Source organism: Oncorhynchus masou, chromosome 30 (genome assembly GCF_036934945.1).
Source record: "Oncorhynchus masou masou isolate Uvic2021 chromosome 30, UVic_Omas_1.1, whole genome shotgun sequence".
In the NCBI taxonomy this organism is placed as follows: Eukaryota; Metazoa; Chordata; class Actinopteri; order Salmoniformes; family Salmonidae; genus Oncorhynchus; species Oncorhynchus masou.
Window position 1 is genome coordinate 37,070,517 of NC_088241.1, and position 16,059 is coordinate 37,086,575.

The 16,059-nt window shown below is 42.3% G+C and overlaps 1 pseudogene; it reads left to right on the forward strand.

Annotated features, from left to right (window-relative positions):
- LOC135522600 (dnaJ homolog subfamily B member 6-like) overlaps positions 1–16,059 on the forward strand; it is a 57,598-nt pseudogene that overhangs the window by 8,638 nt on the left and 32,901 nt on the right.

Sequence of the window (16,059 nt, forward strand, 5' to 3'; positions counted from 1 at the left end):
GTCCTGTTGGTAGGATATTCGTGATCGTACCTCGTCTAGTTTGTCCAATGATTGTACATTGGCGAGTAATATTGACTAACGGCAGCTTTCCCACTCGCCTTTTCCGGATCCTTACGAGGTACCGTGCTCTGTGTCCTCTGAACCTGTGTCTCTTTCTCTTGCTGATAATGGGGATGTCTGCCTTGGCAGGTGTTCTCAGTATATCCTGTGCATCCTGCTTGTTGAATAAAAAATCTTAGTCTAGTAGTGGTGTGGGCTCAATAGCATCTCATTTGTGTGCAAGATCTTGAGAATCAGCTGTACATGTGATGGAAGAATGCGTTGTGCATGCAGAGGGTTGCAATTCCATTGAATTAAGGATAATTTAACCAAAATATGCCACAAGACCCAGAATTGTCTTGTGTATCCCACAAAAAAGGTTCACTGTTATAAGCAAAAAAGAATTATATGCCAAAATTCCCAGGCTTAAATTCCCATGGAAAATTTCTGGAAATTTCCTGGAAAGTTTCCGACCCTTTGCAACCGTAGTTGTACAAATAGGGTATGTATGGGGATATTGATACTAGTATGGGCTTTAGATAGTAATCTGTAGTTGATCCAGTCAAATAGATTTTATGAGCGTGTGGACACATGCCTTCTTTTGACATGCTGGCCCCTTGGTGTCCATCCAAACTCAAACAATTAGTTCTCATTTTAATTTAGAAATCAAATTAAACCTTCTGGGAAGATTGAATATCTTGGCACCCTTGTGTACTCACTGAATCCACATGAAAGATATTTTTAGTTGCTTTCATCAAATATCGTCTTCATAAGCTTCCACCTTGAAGTGTAATTTGGCACAGCAGTACTAAAAATAACTGAGAAATGGTTTTAATCTCAGAAACCCAGAATCAAATCTTGCAAGAGTGCTCCATTTAGGTTCTGGGGGGAGAGGTTTAGATGTTAGACTAGTGCGAGTGGTGGAACCAGAATGGAAATTCTTTGTTAGTTCCCACCTAGCTCTGCTCTGTTTGGATTCATTCTGCTCATCCTGTTTACACACTGTATAAACTGTACAGAATATACATTTTTTTTTTACACTGATATCATGTATGGTCAGTCCTTGTATCGATAGCTCTATCTATGAATTTGAGTGGTTACATTTCTCCAGCCCCATCTGTCTGGGCATTCATAACATATAGGCATTCATAACATATAGGCATTCATGACCTATAGGCATTCATAACATAAAGGTCATTAACAGGTTGTCACACTCACTTGTTGTATTGGGATTTTACTGCAACAGTGTTGTGCTGCCGTTCTGCATATATGGATCAAATATATTTGTCAATTGATAGTACATGGATGTAATGTAGGATCTGACCTAAACTCGGCAACCAAGAACCAAATCTTGCGTGAGCGCTTGTGCCTCCCCTTCCGCAGATCAAAAGATATCAGGTGTAGGTGCACCCCTGTGAAATAGGAGAAATGTGGGATTGATTGACCCACATTCATTGCTCGGACACAGGCACGCAAGCATAGAGAGTAGTCTGATCCTTTGGCTAGCATTACAAATCTGCCTGAGGGGAATGATGGGGGATGAGAGGGCCTTGGTTCAAGACATTGAGATGATTGTGGAGAAAATGAAAGAGCCAAACAATCAATGATGGATCAGTGTCCGGGCCCCGTTTTCTTAAGGTGTCTCAGAGTGGGAGTGCTAATCTACGATCAGGTCGTCCCTGTCCATGCAATCTGATTTGATCATGACCTAAAAGGCAACACTGATCCTATATCCGCATTCCCATGATAAAACACTTCATGAACAAGGGCTCTGCTCTCAGCTGTGAATGTGTGCCTTGAGCACGACTGTCTTATTCATGATCTAGTTCTATTGGAAGGGAGCGAGGGAGCGGGACAGAAGGACAAGAGAGATTCATTATATTTCTATCACTGTTTATCAGCGCTTGCTCAAACGGTCTGCTTTTTAATTCCTGGAACATGCTTGACCTTTTCGCTGTCCACAACTAATTCCCATTCGAAACCCCTGTGGTGTGTGAGCCTTCATCTGAGAGAGGAACCGTCATCTGTCTGTTGCCATGTCTCTCTCTCACTCACTCTCACTCCAGAACAGAAAAGGGCACAGAGGCTATTAATAGCAAACAAACAGGATACAACTGGACTACTAGAGGAACTGGTAACTGATCCGTCTACAAAGTTGATTTCATTGTTTATCAGTTTGTTTATGTAGTTAAGAAGACATTATTTGACAAATATAATTTTTATCAGTTTGTTTTAAATCTGGGCTTGGGCCCATGTGTGTTTGACGTTTAGTAATAAATATAGTTGACATGGCTAAATTAGCTTTGAACATGTATAGGACTTTCGTTGGTCGCTTTTTGTCCGTCTATCTTTGGACAACATGGGCTGCACAACGGTTTCAGGTTTAGTTGAGGGTGAGGGCTGATTTGACCCATCGTTAGTGGAGTGGAATCATGAGCTGTGTTTGAAAACTAATACTATCCGCACTAACCATACTTTTTGTGACGTGAATTGAGTATGGACATAGTTAGTATGCCAGAAGTTCCCAGATGTCGTACCAAATTCACCAAAATACAAAGTATACAAGCAGTGGACACTATCACTGTACTTTTAGGGCCCATAATGCAATTCTTCAGAAAATGGGCATGGTTTCACAACGTTTTCTTATTTGAAGAAAGTGATGGAAAATATGCATCTGAAGTCCGACGAAAGCAGATAAAATTCATTGTTTTAACTATTTATGACATGTTAAGAATATGTTGAGCAATGTAATGACTTTTCAAATAAGTTACACGTTATGTTGGCTGACAATTTTTTTTACCTACGCTATCATTACGAACCGCATAGCATTAAAGCAGTATGTAATAGAGGTCGACCGATTATGATTTTTCAAAAAAGCCGATACCGATTAATCGGCCAATTTGTTTTACTTGTAATAATGACAATTACAACAATACTGAATAAACACTTATTTTAACTGAATATAATACATCAATAAAATTAATTTAGCCTCAAATAAATAATGAAACATGTTCAATTTGGTTTAAATAATGCAAAAACAAAGTGTTGGAGAAGAAAGTAAAAGTGCAATATGTGCCATGTAAGAAAGCTAACGTTTAAGTTCCTTGCTCAGAACATGAGAACATATGAAAGCTGGTGGTTCCTTTTAACATGTGTCTTCAATATTCCCAGGTAAAGAAGTTTTAAGTTGTAGTTATTATAGGAATTATAGGACTATTTCTCTTTATACCATTTTGTATTTCATTAACCTTTGACTATTGGATGTTCTTATAGGCACTTTAGTATTGCCAGTGTAACAGTATAGCTTCTGTCCCTCTCCTCTCTCCTCCCTGGGCTCGAACCAGAAACACAACGACAACAGCCACCCTCGAAGCAGCGTTACCCATGCAGAGCAAGGGTAACAGCCACTCCAAGTCTCAGAGCGAGTGACGTTTGAAACACTATTAGCGCGCACCCCGCTAACTAGCTAGCCATTTCACATCGGTTACACAAGCCTAATCTCGGGAGTTGATAGGCTTGAAGTCATAAACAGCGCAATGCTTGACGCACAACGAAGAACTGCCGGCAAAACGCACAAAAGTGCTGTTTGAATGAATGCTTACGAGCCTGCTGCTGCCTACCACCACTCAGTCAGACTGCTCTATCAAATCATAGACTTAGTTATAACATAATAACACACAGAAATTCGAGCCTTAGGTCATTAATATGGTCGAATCTGGAAACTGTCATCTCGAAAACAAGACGTTTATGCTTTCAGTGAAATACGGAACCGTTCCGTATTTTATCTAATTGGTGGCATCCATTAGTCTAAATATTCCTGTTACATTGCACAACCTTCAATGTTATGTCATAATTATGTAAAATTCTGGCAAATTAGGTGACCCAAACTGTTGCATATACACTGACTCTGCGTTCAATGAACGCAAGAGAAATGGCACAATTTCACCTGGTTAATATTGCCTGCTAACCTGGATTTCTTTTAGCTAAATATGCAGGTTTAAAAATGCATACTTCTTTGTATTGATTTTAAGAAAGGCATTTATGTTCATGGTTAGGTACCCATTGGAGCAACGATACGCACCGCATCGATTATATGCAACGCAGGACAAGCTAGATAAACTAGTAATATCATCAACCATGTGTAGTTAACTTGTGATTATGATTGATTGATTGATAGTTTTTTACAAGATAAGTTTAAATGCTAGCGAGCAACTTACCTTGGCTTCTTGCTGCATTCGTGTAACAGGCAGGCTCCTAGTGGAGTGCAATGAGAGGTAGGTGGTCAGAACGTTGGACTAGCAAACTGTAAGGTTGCAAGATTGAATCCGCCGAGCTGACAAGTGGAAAATCTGTCGGTCTGCCCCTGAACGAGGCAGTTAACCCACCGTTCCTAGGCCGTCATTGAAAATAAAAATATGTTCTTAACTGACTTGCCTAGTTAAATAAAGATTAAATAAAGGTGTAAAAAAAAATTGGGCCAAATCGGTGTCCAAAAATATCGATTTCCGATTGTTATGAAAACTTGAAATCGCCCTAATTAATCGGCCATTCCGATTAATCGGTCGACCTCTAGTATGTAACGTTACCGGTATGTTGGCTAGTTGCTTAATGTTAGTTGGCTACTAATACATCGAACTTGCCAGGCAGTATATTAACTAACTACCCAATATTTATTGACTTGATTATTCTCATACTTGATTATTCTCATAGTGGTATAGTCGTGGTGCGTTTTAATGGACATTGTTATTTGTGGCTATATATTACGATTTCAGAGCACTCTCACGCACAATAACTAATGAATTTACGAACGCTCAACTCCAGTTGAATATGGTCAGGGTCAGTAAACGTTGGTAAAAAAAAGCCTAATTCAATTGTTGCCAGCAGCACAGTCAGTTACCAACTCTCTGGATAACATGAAAACAGCCAAACCAGCTCTGGTAGGGCGTGTAAAATGGTCAGAGTGAGGTGTTCTCTCATTTGTTTCTGGAAGTAGCTAGCCAATGTTAGCCAGTTAGCTTGGGTGCTTGACTGCAGTTGAACGCTTGGATCAACCTTACTTCTCGGCCATAGCGTCCAGTGTGTGCGCTCTGAACACTCTGAGAGCGAAACTGTCACGTTCTGACCTTAGTTCCTTTGTTATGTCTTTGTTTTAATTTGGTCAGGGCGTGAGTTGGGGTGGGTAGTCTATGTTCGTTTTTCTATGTTGCGTTTATGTGTTTGGCCTGGTATGGTTCTCAATCTGAGGCAGGTGTCGTTCGTTGTCTCTGATTGAGAATCATACATAGGTAGCCTTTTCCCACCTGTGTTTTGTGGTGATTATTTTTCCGTGTCAGTGTTTGTTCCACACAGGACTGTTTTGTTCAGCAAATAAACATCATGAACACATACCACGCTGCACATTGGTCCGATATTTCCTACTCGTCGTCAGACGATCGTTTACAGAAACGCTCTGAATTTACGAAGAGACAATCTGACAACGCTCTGGATTTACGAATGCCCAGAGCACACTCTGGCACTCCAGATTTGAATTTACGAACACACCCGAAATTGTAAAATGTCTAGTCATTTGTTATGCTAACAAGCTAGCAAGAGGTTGCATAGCAACCGCATCAACTTAGACGGTAGACTGGCGAAGCGCTAGTATGCTCAAGTGAAACGATACTGTCAGTTTACAGTATACTAAAATTAACTAATAGTATGTAGTGTACAGTACATCAGTATGCATATTTGAACACAGCTATGGTGTTTTGTAGTCATATATATATATATTTTGTTTCTTTTTTCTTTTTCTTAATTACAACGACGGCCTACCCCGACCAATCCCTATCCCGGACAACGCTGGGCCAATTGTGCGCCTCCCTATGGGACTCCCAATCACGGCCGGTTGTGATACAGCCCAGGATCGAACCAGGGTCTATAGTGACACCTCTAGCACTGAGATGCAGTGCTTCAGTCCGCTGCGCCACTCGGAGCAGTTAGTGGAGACATGTCAAGTTTGTTTTAAGATCATTTGCTGGCCATTGTACAGCATAGAGCTTCTCCCAGCGTAGATTAATCTGGAAACATAGGTGTCTCGCTCTTGTTCTCTCTCTAGGGCGTCATTTTGGGAGGCACACTAGAGCATAGCGCTGTGCCTCAGGTCTGTTCTCACTGCTCAGTGTCCATCTTCCATTGGGAAAGGGAAAAGAGGGATACCTAGTCAGTTGTACAACTGAATGCCTTCAACTGAAATGTGTCTTCCGCATTTAACCCAACCCCTCTGAATCAGAGAGGTGCAGGGGGCTGCCTTAATCGACATGCACATCTTCGGCGCCCGGGCAACAGTGGGTTAACTGCCTTGGGATCTGCTGTCTAAGGGACATGCTGTCTAAGGGATGCATAGAAACCCTAACATCATTATTTAAGATACCTCTGTCTGTTAGTACATTGTCTCTGCTGAACAGCCTCATGGCTACCAGTAGGTAAGCACCTTGAGCTATTGACATTTTGTGGTGATCTTGCTCAATAGGGCGTGTGCCATTTTGATGACTGGCCATTTTACTGCGGTATTGCATTTGCTCTCGCTCTCTCTCGCTCTCCTAATCTCTCTATCTCTGTATGTCCTGTTCACTGCTTCTCACTCTTTGTCTTTCTCTTTCTTTCTTTCGTTCTTTTTCATTCTTTCTTTCTTTCTTTCTTTCTTTCTTTCTTTCTTTCTTTCTTTCTTTCTTTCTTTCTTTCTTTCTTTCTTTCTTTCTTTCTTTCTTTCTTTCTTTCTTTCTTTCTTTCTGTCTCAACACTCCCTCTGTAATTAATCAATACACTTTTAAACATTGTATGTGATTTCAAAATGCACAGGGAATACCAGCCTTATTCACATAATGACTCCTAATTAGCCTTAATGATTAGGGAGATTTCCTCCTGTGTTGTGTGACGGATCTCCTTCAGCACTCTCTACTGTTAGATCAGGGGGCGTATGTATCAAGCATTTTAGAGTTGGAGTGCAGACCTAGGATCAGGTTCCCCCTGTGTATGTAATCTTATTCATTGTAATCTAAAAGGCAAAAATGATCCTAGATCAGCACTCCTACTCTGAGACGCATGATAAACACAGCCCATCATTTTAAAGTTTGAACACCTACTCATTGAAGGGTTTTTCTTTATTTGTACTATTTTCTACATTGTAGAATAATAGTGAAGACATCAAAACTATGAAATAACACATCAAAACAAGTGTTAAATAGCCACCCTTTGCCTTCATGACAGCTTTGCACACTCTTGGCATTCTCTCAACCAGCTTCATGAGGTAGTCACCTGGAATGCATTTCAATTAACAGTTTTGCCTTGTTAATTTGTGGAATTTCTTTCCATTTGCGTTTGAGCCAATCAGTTGTAGGGCTAGGGGTGGTATACAGAAGATAGCCCTATTTGGTAAAATACCAAGTCCATATTATAGCAAGAACAGCTCAAATAAGCAAAGAGAAATGACAGTCCTTCTTTACTTTAAGACGTAACGGACAGTCAATCCGGAAAATTTCAAGAACTTTGAAAGTTTCTTCAAGTACAGTTGCAAAAACCATCAAGAGCTATGATGAAACTGGCTCTCATGAGGACCACCACAGGAAAGGAAGACCAAGAGTTACCTCTGCTGCAGAGGATCTGTTCATTAGAGTTAACTGCACCTCAGAAATTCAGCCCAAATAAATGCTTCACAGAGTAAGACACATCACAACATCAACTGTTCAGAGGAGGGAAACAGGCCTTCATGGTTGAATTGCTGCAAAGAAATCACTAAAGGACACCAATAAGAAGAAGAGACTTGCTTGGGCCAATAAACATGAGCAATGGACATTAGACCGATGGAAATCTGTTCTCTGGTCTGAGTCCAAATTTGAGATTTTTGGTTCCAACTGCATTGTCTTTCTGAGACACATAGCATGTGAACGGTTGATCTCCGCATGTGTGGTTCCCTCCATGAAGCATGGAAGAGGAGGTGTGGGGGTGCTTTGCTGGTGACACTGTTGTTGATTTATTTAGAATTCAAGGCAAACTTAACCAGCATAGCTACCACAGTATTCTGAAGCGATATGCCATCCCAACTGGTTTGCACTTAGTGGGACTATCATTTGTTTTTCATCAGGACAATGACCCAACACACCTCCAGGCTGTGTAAGGGCTATTTGACCAAGAAGGAGAGTGATGGAGTGCTGCATCAGATGACCTGGCCTCCACAATCACCTGACTTCAACCGAATTTAGATGGTTTGGGATGAGTTGGACCGCAGAGTGAAGAAAAAGCAGCCAACAAGTGCTCATCATATGTGGGAACTTCTTCAAGATTGTTGGAAAATCATTCCAGGTGAAGCTGGTTGAGAGAATGCCAAGAGTGTGCAAAGCTGTCATCAAGAAAAAGGGTGGATACTTTGAAGAATATAAATTATATATTTTTGGTTACTACGTGACTCCATATGTGTTATTTCATAGATTTGATCTCTTCACTATTATTCTACAATGTAGAAAACAGTAAAAATAAAGAAAAACCCTTGAATAAATAGGTGTGTCCAAACTTTTGATTAGTACTGTACGTGCTAGGAATACATTGTGTGCTCTAGTCTCTACACGCTAGAAGATCTCTTATCTGTGCTGTTATGCGAGTGAGATTCCATCTACTACTCCTTTCCGTGGTTGCCAGGTTGGTGAAATTCGCAGAAGATGCTGAGAATACCATCTCCTCTGTGGTGTGAGCTGCCAGGTCCAGGCCAGTCAAAACCTCCACGTGGTCTGCATTTTAATTCATCAACTATTTCTGTATATTTGTTCCACTTCATTTAAAATCACTTCTACTCCACCTCTGATTCTATAGTCTCACATGCTTGGAATGCGGACACACACATATATACACACACACACAGTTTTCTGTGGAATCAACCTGTTATAAAAAGGATTTAATTAATTTTCATAGTAGATGTAATAGATAAACTTGTTTATTTTCAGCAAACTTAACGTGTAAATATTTGTATGAACATAACAAGATTCAACAACTGATACAAAAACTGACATGTTACTAACAGAAACGGAATAATGTGTCCCTGAACAAAGGGGAGGGTCAAAATAAAAAGTAACACTCAGTATCTGGTGTGGCCACCAGCCTCATTAAATACTGCAGTGCATCTCCTCCTCATGGACTGCACCAGATTTTCCAGTTGTTGCAATGAGATGTTACCCCACTTTTCCACCAAGGCACCTGCAAGTTCCCAGACATTTCTGGGGGGAATGGCCCTAGCCCTCACACTCCGATCCAACAGGTCCCAGACGTGCTCAATGGAATTGAGATCCGGGCTCTTCGCTGGCCATGGCAGAACACTGACATTCCTCTCTTGCAGGAAATCCCACACAGAACGAGCAGTATGACTGGTGGCATTGTCATGCTGGAAGGGTCATGTCAGGATGAGCCTGCAGGAAGGGTACCACATGAGGGAGGAGGATGTCTTCACTGTAACGCACAGCGTTGAGATTGCCTGCAATAACAACAAGCTCAGTCCGATGATGCTGTGACACACCACCCCAGACCATGACGGACCCTCCACCACCAAAGCGATCCCGCTCCAGAGTACAGGCCTCGGTGTAACGCTCATTCCTTTGACGATAAACTCAAATCCGACCATCACCCCTGGTGAGACCAAACCGCGACTCGTCAGTGAAGAGCACTTTTTGCAAGTCCTGTCTGGTCCAGCGACAGTGGGTTTGTGCCCATTGGCGACGTTGTTGCCGGTGATGTCTGGTGAGAACCTGCCTTAAAACAGGCCTACAAGCCCTCAGTCCAGCCTCTCTCAGCCTATTGGACAGTCTGAGCACTGATGGAGGGATTGTGCGTTCCTGGTGTAACTCGGACAGTTGTTGTTCCCATCCTGTACCTGTCCCGCAGGTGTGATGTTCGGATGTACCGATCCTGTGCAGGTGTTGTTACACATGGTCTGCCACTGCGAGGACGATCAGCTGTCTGTCCTGTAGCGCTGTTTTAGGCGTCTCACAGTACGGACATTGCAATGCATTGCCCTGGCCACATCTGCAGTCCTCATGCCTCCTTGCAGCATGTCTAAGGCACGTTCATGCAGATGAGCAGGGACCCTGGGCATCTTTCTTTTGGTGTTTTTCAGAGTCAGTAGAACGGCCTCTTTAGTGTCCTTGGTTTTCATAACTGTGACCTTAATTGCCTACCGTCTGTAAGCTGTTAGTGTCTTAACGACCGTTCCACAGGTGCACGTTCATTAATTGGTTATGGTTAATTTAACAAGTATGGGAATCAGTGTTTTAATCCTTTACAATGAAGATCTGTGAAGTTATTTGGATTTTTACAAATTATCTTTGAAAGATAGGGTCCTGAAAAAGGGACGTTAATTTTTTTTGCTGAGTTTATGTTAATTGAGTTGTAATTGGGCTGTTAAGTAATAAAGATTGCATAGTGTTGCTGGGGTGAGAGTGGGGGTTGATGGTGTGGTGGTGGAGTGATGTTGACACTGAAAATTGATAGGGGAAGACAACGGCTTACTCTGGAGTTTATTCTCTTTTCAAAGTTGCCTCTCACCGGGCCATATTAACCAGGGATGAAATGGAAGACTTGTATCGGATGGAAGTATATTGGATTCTGGACATGTTTTGCCAGTTGCTCCAGGCTGCTTATGATATAAAGTCTTGCTTATGAAAAGGGGTTACTTGGGTGTTATGGCTGTGGCTTCAGTGCTTAATTTGTCCTTCCCTAAGCAATTTTAAACGTTCAACCTTACTTTTAGCAGGTTATCCACTATACCTCATCTTTATGGTAATATTAGAGCTAATGTTAGCTTAAGTCCCGTCCGCCGCTCATCGCTTTCTCTCCCTTAAGAGGGCTCTATTTTCAGGGCAGTTGATTACTTTGTTTAGTTTTGCCACACTGTGAAATACCCTGTCCCTCCCCCGTCTTCTAGCCCTTTTGGGCCAGAGGGGAGGTTTCTTAGCTGTCGCACATGGCTGCATCTGTCATGGGCCCACTTTGCTGTGCTTTCCTCCTCCTTGAGTTCCTCCACATTGTTTTTAGACCATGCTTTGCTCCCTCTGCAGAGCGACGGCTAAAGACTGCTGACCGGGAAGGAGCCACAGAGAGAAACAGCCATGACAGAATACTACCAGATCTTAGGGGTCCAGAGAAACACGTCGGCGGAGGACATTAAAAAGGCGTGAGTACCCCGGCATGTTGACGTTAGTAACGTGTGACACTCCGAAGGATGTGGTAGACTAATTATAGAAACGGAGTAGAAACTGATAGAGTGCTAACTGCAAGGCTTTTGAAAGTTTTCACTCTGCTCACTCTTCTTGTAAGCTTGCGGTCACACACACACACACACACACACACACACACACACACACACACACACACACACACACACACACACACACACACACACACACACACACACACACACACACACACACACACACACACCTCTGATCAATGTTCCCTATTGTCATTAGAGAACTGATGAGTCTTGTGCGTATTGTTGTTTTGCGTGCACCTGTGGAACGGTCGTTTTGCGAGTAATATGTTGTGAATGACTAACACACACATACACTTTTAAAACGGCATCATGATTGTGAGAGTATGATCTGCCCATTAGTGCTGCTAGGCTTGTGGAATCTAAGGTATGCTCGGTTTTTAGGGTTTGGCTGAACATAAAACTAACTCAATTGTAAAGAACGTTTTCCCCTATACTACTGTTTTTTTCTCCAGTTTTAGTGTTGACGACAAGGTAAAACAACCATCTTAGTCGCTAAATGAATTGAGTAGTGGTAACTTAAACACAATCAGAAGTCATACTAATTCAGTGTTTTTACTTTCATTGTTAGTGCTGACTGTCCTACATTTGACCTTTTGACTAGATAGATACCACCCTAGACAAAGGTCAAAAGGTTAGGTAAATTGTTTAACAACATCTCTCAGATTCAGTTGATACTCTTACCACCGGGCTGCCCACTTCTAACTCCAGTGCCGTCAAAAACTGGATTTTGTTTCTGTATTTTATGTGTTTACACATCGAGCTTGGAATAACACTGTGAAATTGTGAAAATGCACTTTTAGTGTCAGAGCTGTTTGAAAAGACCGCCTGAAATTCCAACCTGTTTTTGTGGGATGGCGTTTTGGCCTGCCGAGTGAAATCAATAGACCAATATGAGAGTTCCAAACCAATTTCAGCTAGTTCTCAGTTCCCCCCTCCCCAATCAGACCACTCCCAGACTTTTTTTGGACCATTTTCATTGAAAACAATCACAGTAAGTTACTTAAAAGAGCTGCATATGACCTTTTTTTATTAACTAAATTAGTATTGATCGCATACACCACCATTGGATAAGATTAATGAAAACCACAGTTGGCACCTCTGTGATAGTTACTCACACAATGAACTGAAGTAGCTTGCAAACAGTAGCTCTTCTGAGAAATTTTACATGTACAGGAAAAGCACTGAAGGATTTGTAGATAATGCATTCGAAAGTATTCAGACCCCTTGACTTTTTCCACATTTTGTTACGTTACAATCCATTCCATTCTAAAATGGATTAAACAATTGTTTTCCCTCATCAATCTATCTACACTCAAATACCCCATGATGATTAAGCAAAAACATTTTTGTTTTTTAATTGTTGCAAATGTATAAAACAACTATAAGTATTCAGACCCTTTACTCAGTGCTTTGTTGAAGCACCTTTTTTGGCAGTGATTACACCCTCGAGTCTTCTTGGGTATGACGCTACAAGATTGGCACACCTGTATTTGGGGAGTTTCTCACATTATTCTCTGCAGATTCTCTCAAGCTCTGTCAGGTTGGATGAGGCGTGTCGCTGAACAGCTATTTTCAGGTATCTCCAGAGATGTTCGATGGGGTTCAACTCCAGGCTCTGGCTGGGCCACTCAAGGACATTGAGACTTGTCCCATATCCACTCCTGCATTGTCTTGGCTGTGTGTCTTAGGGTTGTTGTCCTGTTGGAAGGTGAACCTTTGCTCAAGTCTGAGGTCATGAGCGCTCTGGAGCAGGTTTTCATCAAGGATCTCTCTGTCCTTTCCCTCGATCCTGACTAGTCTCCCAGTCACTACTGCTGACATCCCCACAGCATGATGCTGCCACCACCATGCTTCACCGTAGCGATGGTGCCAGGTTTCTTCCAGACGGGACGCTTGGCGTTCAGGCCGAATAGTTCATTCTTGCTTTCATCAGACCAGAGAATCCTGTTTCTGAGAGTCTTTAGGTGCGTTTTGGCAAACACCAAGTGGGGTGTCATGTGCCTTTTTACTGAGGAGTGGTTTCTGTCTGGCCACTACCATAAAGGCCTGATTGGTGGAGTGCTGCAGAGATGGTTGTCCTTCTGTAAGTTTCTCCCATCTCCACAGAGGCGCTCTGTCAGAGTGACCATCGGCTTCTTGGTCACCTCCCTGACCAAGGCCCTTCTCCCCCGATTGCTCAGTTTGGCCTGGCGGCCAGCTCTAGGAAGAGTCTTGATTTTTCCAAACTTCTTCCATTTAAGAATAATGGAGACCACTGTGTTCTTGGGGACCTTCGATGGTGTAGAACCCTTCCCCAGATCTGTGCCTCGACACAATCCTACCGCGGGGCTCTACGGATAATTCCTTCGACCTCATGGATTGGTTTTTGCTCTGACATGCACTGTCAATGTTGGGACCTTATATAGACAGGTGTGTGCCTTTTTCCAAATCATGTTCAATCAATTACATTTACCACAGGTAGACTCCAATCAAGTTGTAGAAACATCGCATGGATGATCAATGGAAATGCGATGCACTTGGAAATGGGATGCTCAATGTCAAGTCTCATAGCAAAGGGTCAAATTACTTGTAAAGAAGGTATTTATTTTAGAGTATTGTGTGTAGATTGATGAGGAATTCTTTAATAAGGCTGTAACTTAACAAAATGTCGAAAAAGACAAGGGTTCTGAATACTTTCCGAATGCACTGGATTTGCTCAGGTAAGAGCGATGCCTTACGGCCAAGGTGTGGTTGACCTAAGGCCTGAAGCACCCTACCAGTTCTCTTATGGTCTATTTTAGAATATAATGAATAATATTAAAATGACAGGGGAGACCTGATCCTAGATTAGCACTTTTCCTCTGAGAAGCTTGATACTTATGGCCCCAGATCTGTATGGAGGACCAGTTCTTAATGTCCTGATTCCCAGCAGAATGTATTGACTACAGATTCTAATAGTGTCATAAGACACTAAATCCTCTGTCCCGTACGAAAAAGATTTTAGTCAGTGCTGTATAACTGCAGTTATTCTGCAACTACTGTGTCCAACATACCACAGTTGACTGCCTTTTTATTTGTAAGGGGTAGTCTCTATACATAGGTTGCACCTGCGTCACTCTGTCGTGTCATGCCGTTGTTAGGAACGTTCTCAAGTGGTGGTGCCCTAAAGTGGTGATAAGCCCAGTCATTCTGGACAGAGGCTAACTACTGTTTTGTCTAAATTAACTATAGTGCCTGGACATGCGATGATGTTGCTAAAGTAGTCAAAAATCTAATAGAAAACAACGTTGCCAGCCTTATCATGTTGTCAAATGAATTTTAGAGAGATGGCAATATCATCAAAAATAGCAATGCTAATGTTAGCTAGCTAAAATCCGGTGGCCTCCCTTCAATTATAGCTAGATAGCTAACGTTACACTGCATCTAAAGTCAATCTGGCAACATCGAAATGACAAAAGGTTTTCCTACTAATTATCCTTTTGAATGTCATAGTATTTCCAATCCACTCTAATGCTCTTTTGAAATCTTAGTCAGCGCTCATTGACAATGCATTGAGTAGAACGCTCAGTCAGGCATAAGTTCAAAACGAACGTTAAAAACAATATTGTGACGAAACATGCAACCCATGAATCCAGCCCTAGCGATGACCTCTGAGTCTGGCCCATCCTCTGTTCCTCTGTGTGGCTGTGTGTCTATTGGGCTCTGATCAAAAGTTGTTTACTATAAATGGGACAGAGACGCTGCCCCTTGCAGGAAGGGTTTAGTCAGAGAGAATTGCTGATTCAGCACAAACCTCTGTACTGTGCTGTCCTGGACTGCAGAGCCATGGAGTTTACACTGCCTCCCTGAAGTCTCCAACTTCAGTGATTTTTGCAATTTGTTCCAGTCATTGGCAGCAGAGAACTGGAAGGAAAGGCAGCCAAATGAGGTGTTGGCTTTGGGGATGAATAGTGAAATATACCTGCTGGAGTGTGTGCTACGGGTGGGTGTTGCTATGGTGACCAGTGAGCTGAGATAAGGCAGAGCTTTACCGAGCAAAGACTTATAGATGACCTGGAGCCAGTGGGTTTGGTGACGAATATGTAGCATGGACCAGCCAACGAGAACATACAGGTCTAAATGGTGGGTTGTATATGGGGCTTTGGTGACAAAATGGATGGCACTGTGATACACTGCATCCAGTTTGCTGAGTAGAGTGTTGGAGGCTATTTTGTAAATGACATCGCCAAAGTCAAGGATCGGCAGGATAGTCAGTTTTACGAGGGTATGTTTGGCAGCATAAGTGAAGGAGCATTTGTTGTGAAATAGGAAGCCGATTCTAGATTTAATTTTGGATTGGAGATGCTTAATGTGAGTCTGGAAGGAGAGTTTACAGTCTAGCCAGACACATAAGTATTTATAGTTGTCCACATATTCTAAGTCAGAACTGTCCAGAGTAGTGATGCTAGGTGGGCGGGAGGGCAAGTGCGGGCAGCGATCGGTTGAAGAGCATGCATTTAGTTTTACTAGCGTTTTAAGAGCAATTGGAGGCCACAGAAGGAGTGTTGTATGGCATTGAAGCTTGTTTGGAGGTTTGTTAACACAGTGTCCAAAGAAGAGCCAGATGTATACAGAATGGTGTTGCCTGCGTAGAGGTGGATCAAAGAATCACCCGCAGCAAGAGCGACATCATTGATATATAAAGACAAAAGAGTCATCCCGAGAATTGAAGGTCCGGACAACAGGCCCTCAGAGTTCAGCGTGTCAAATCG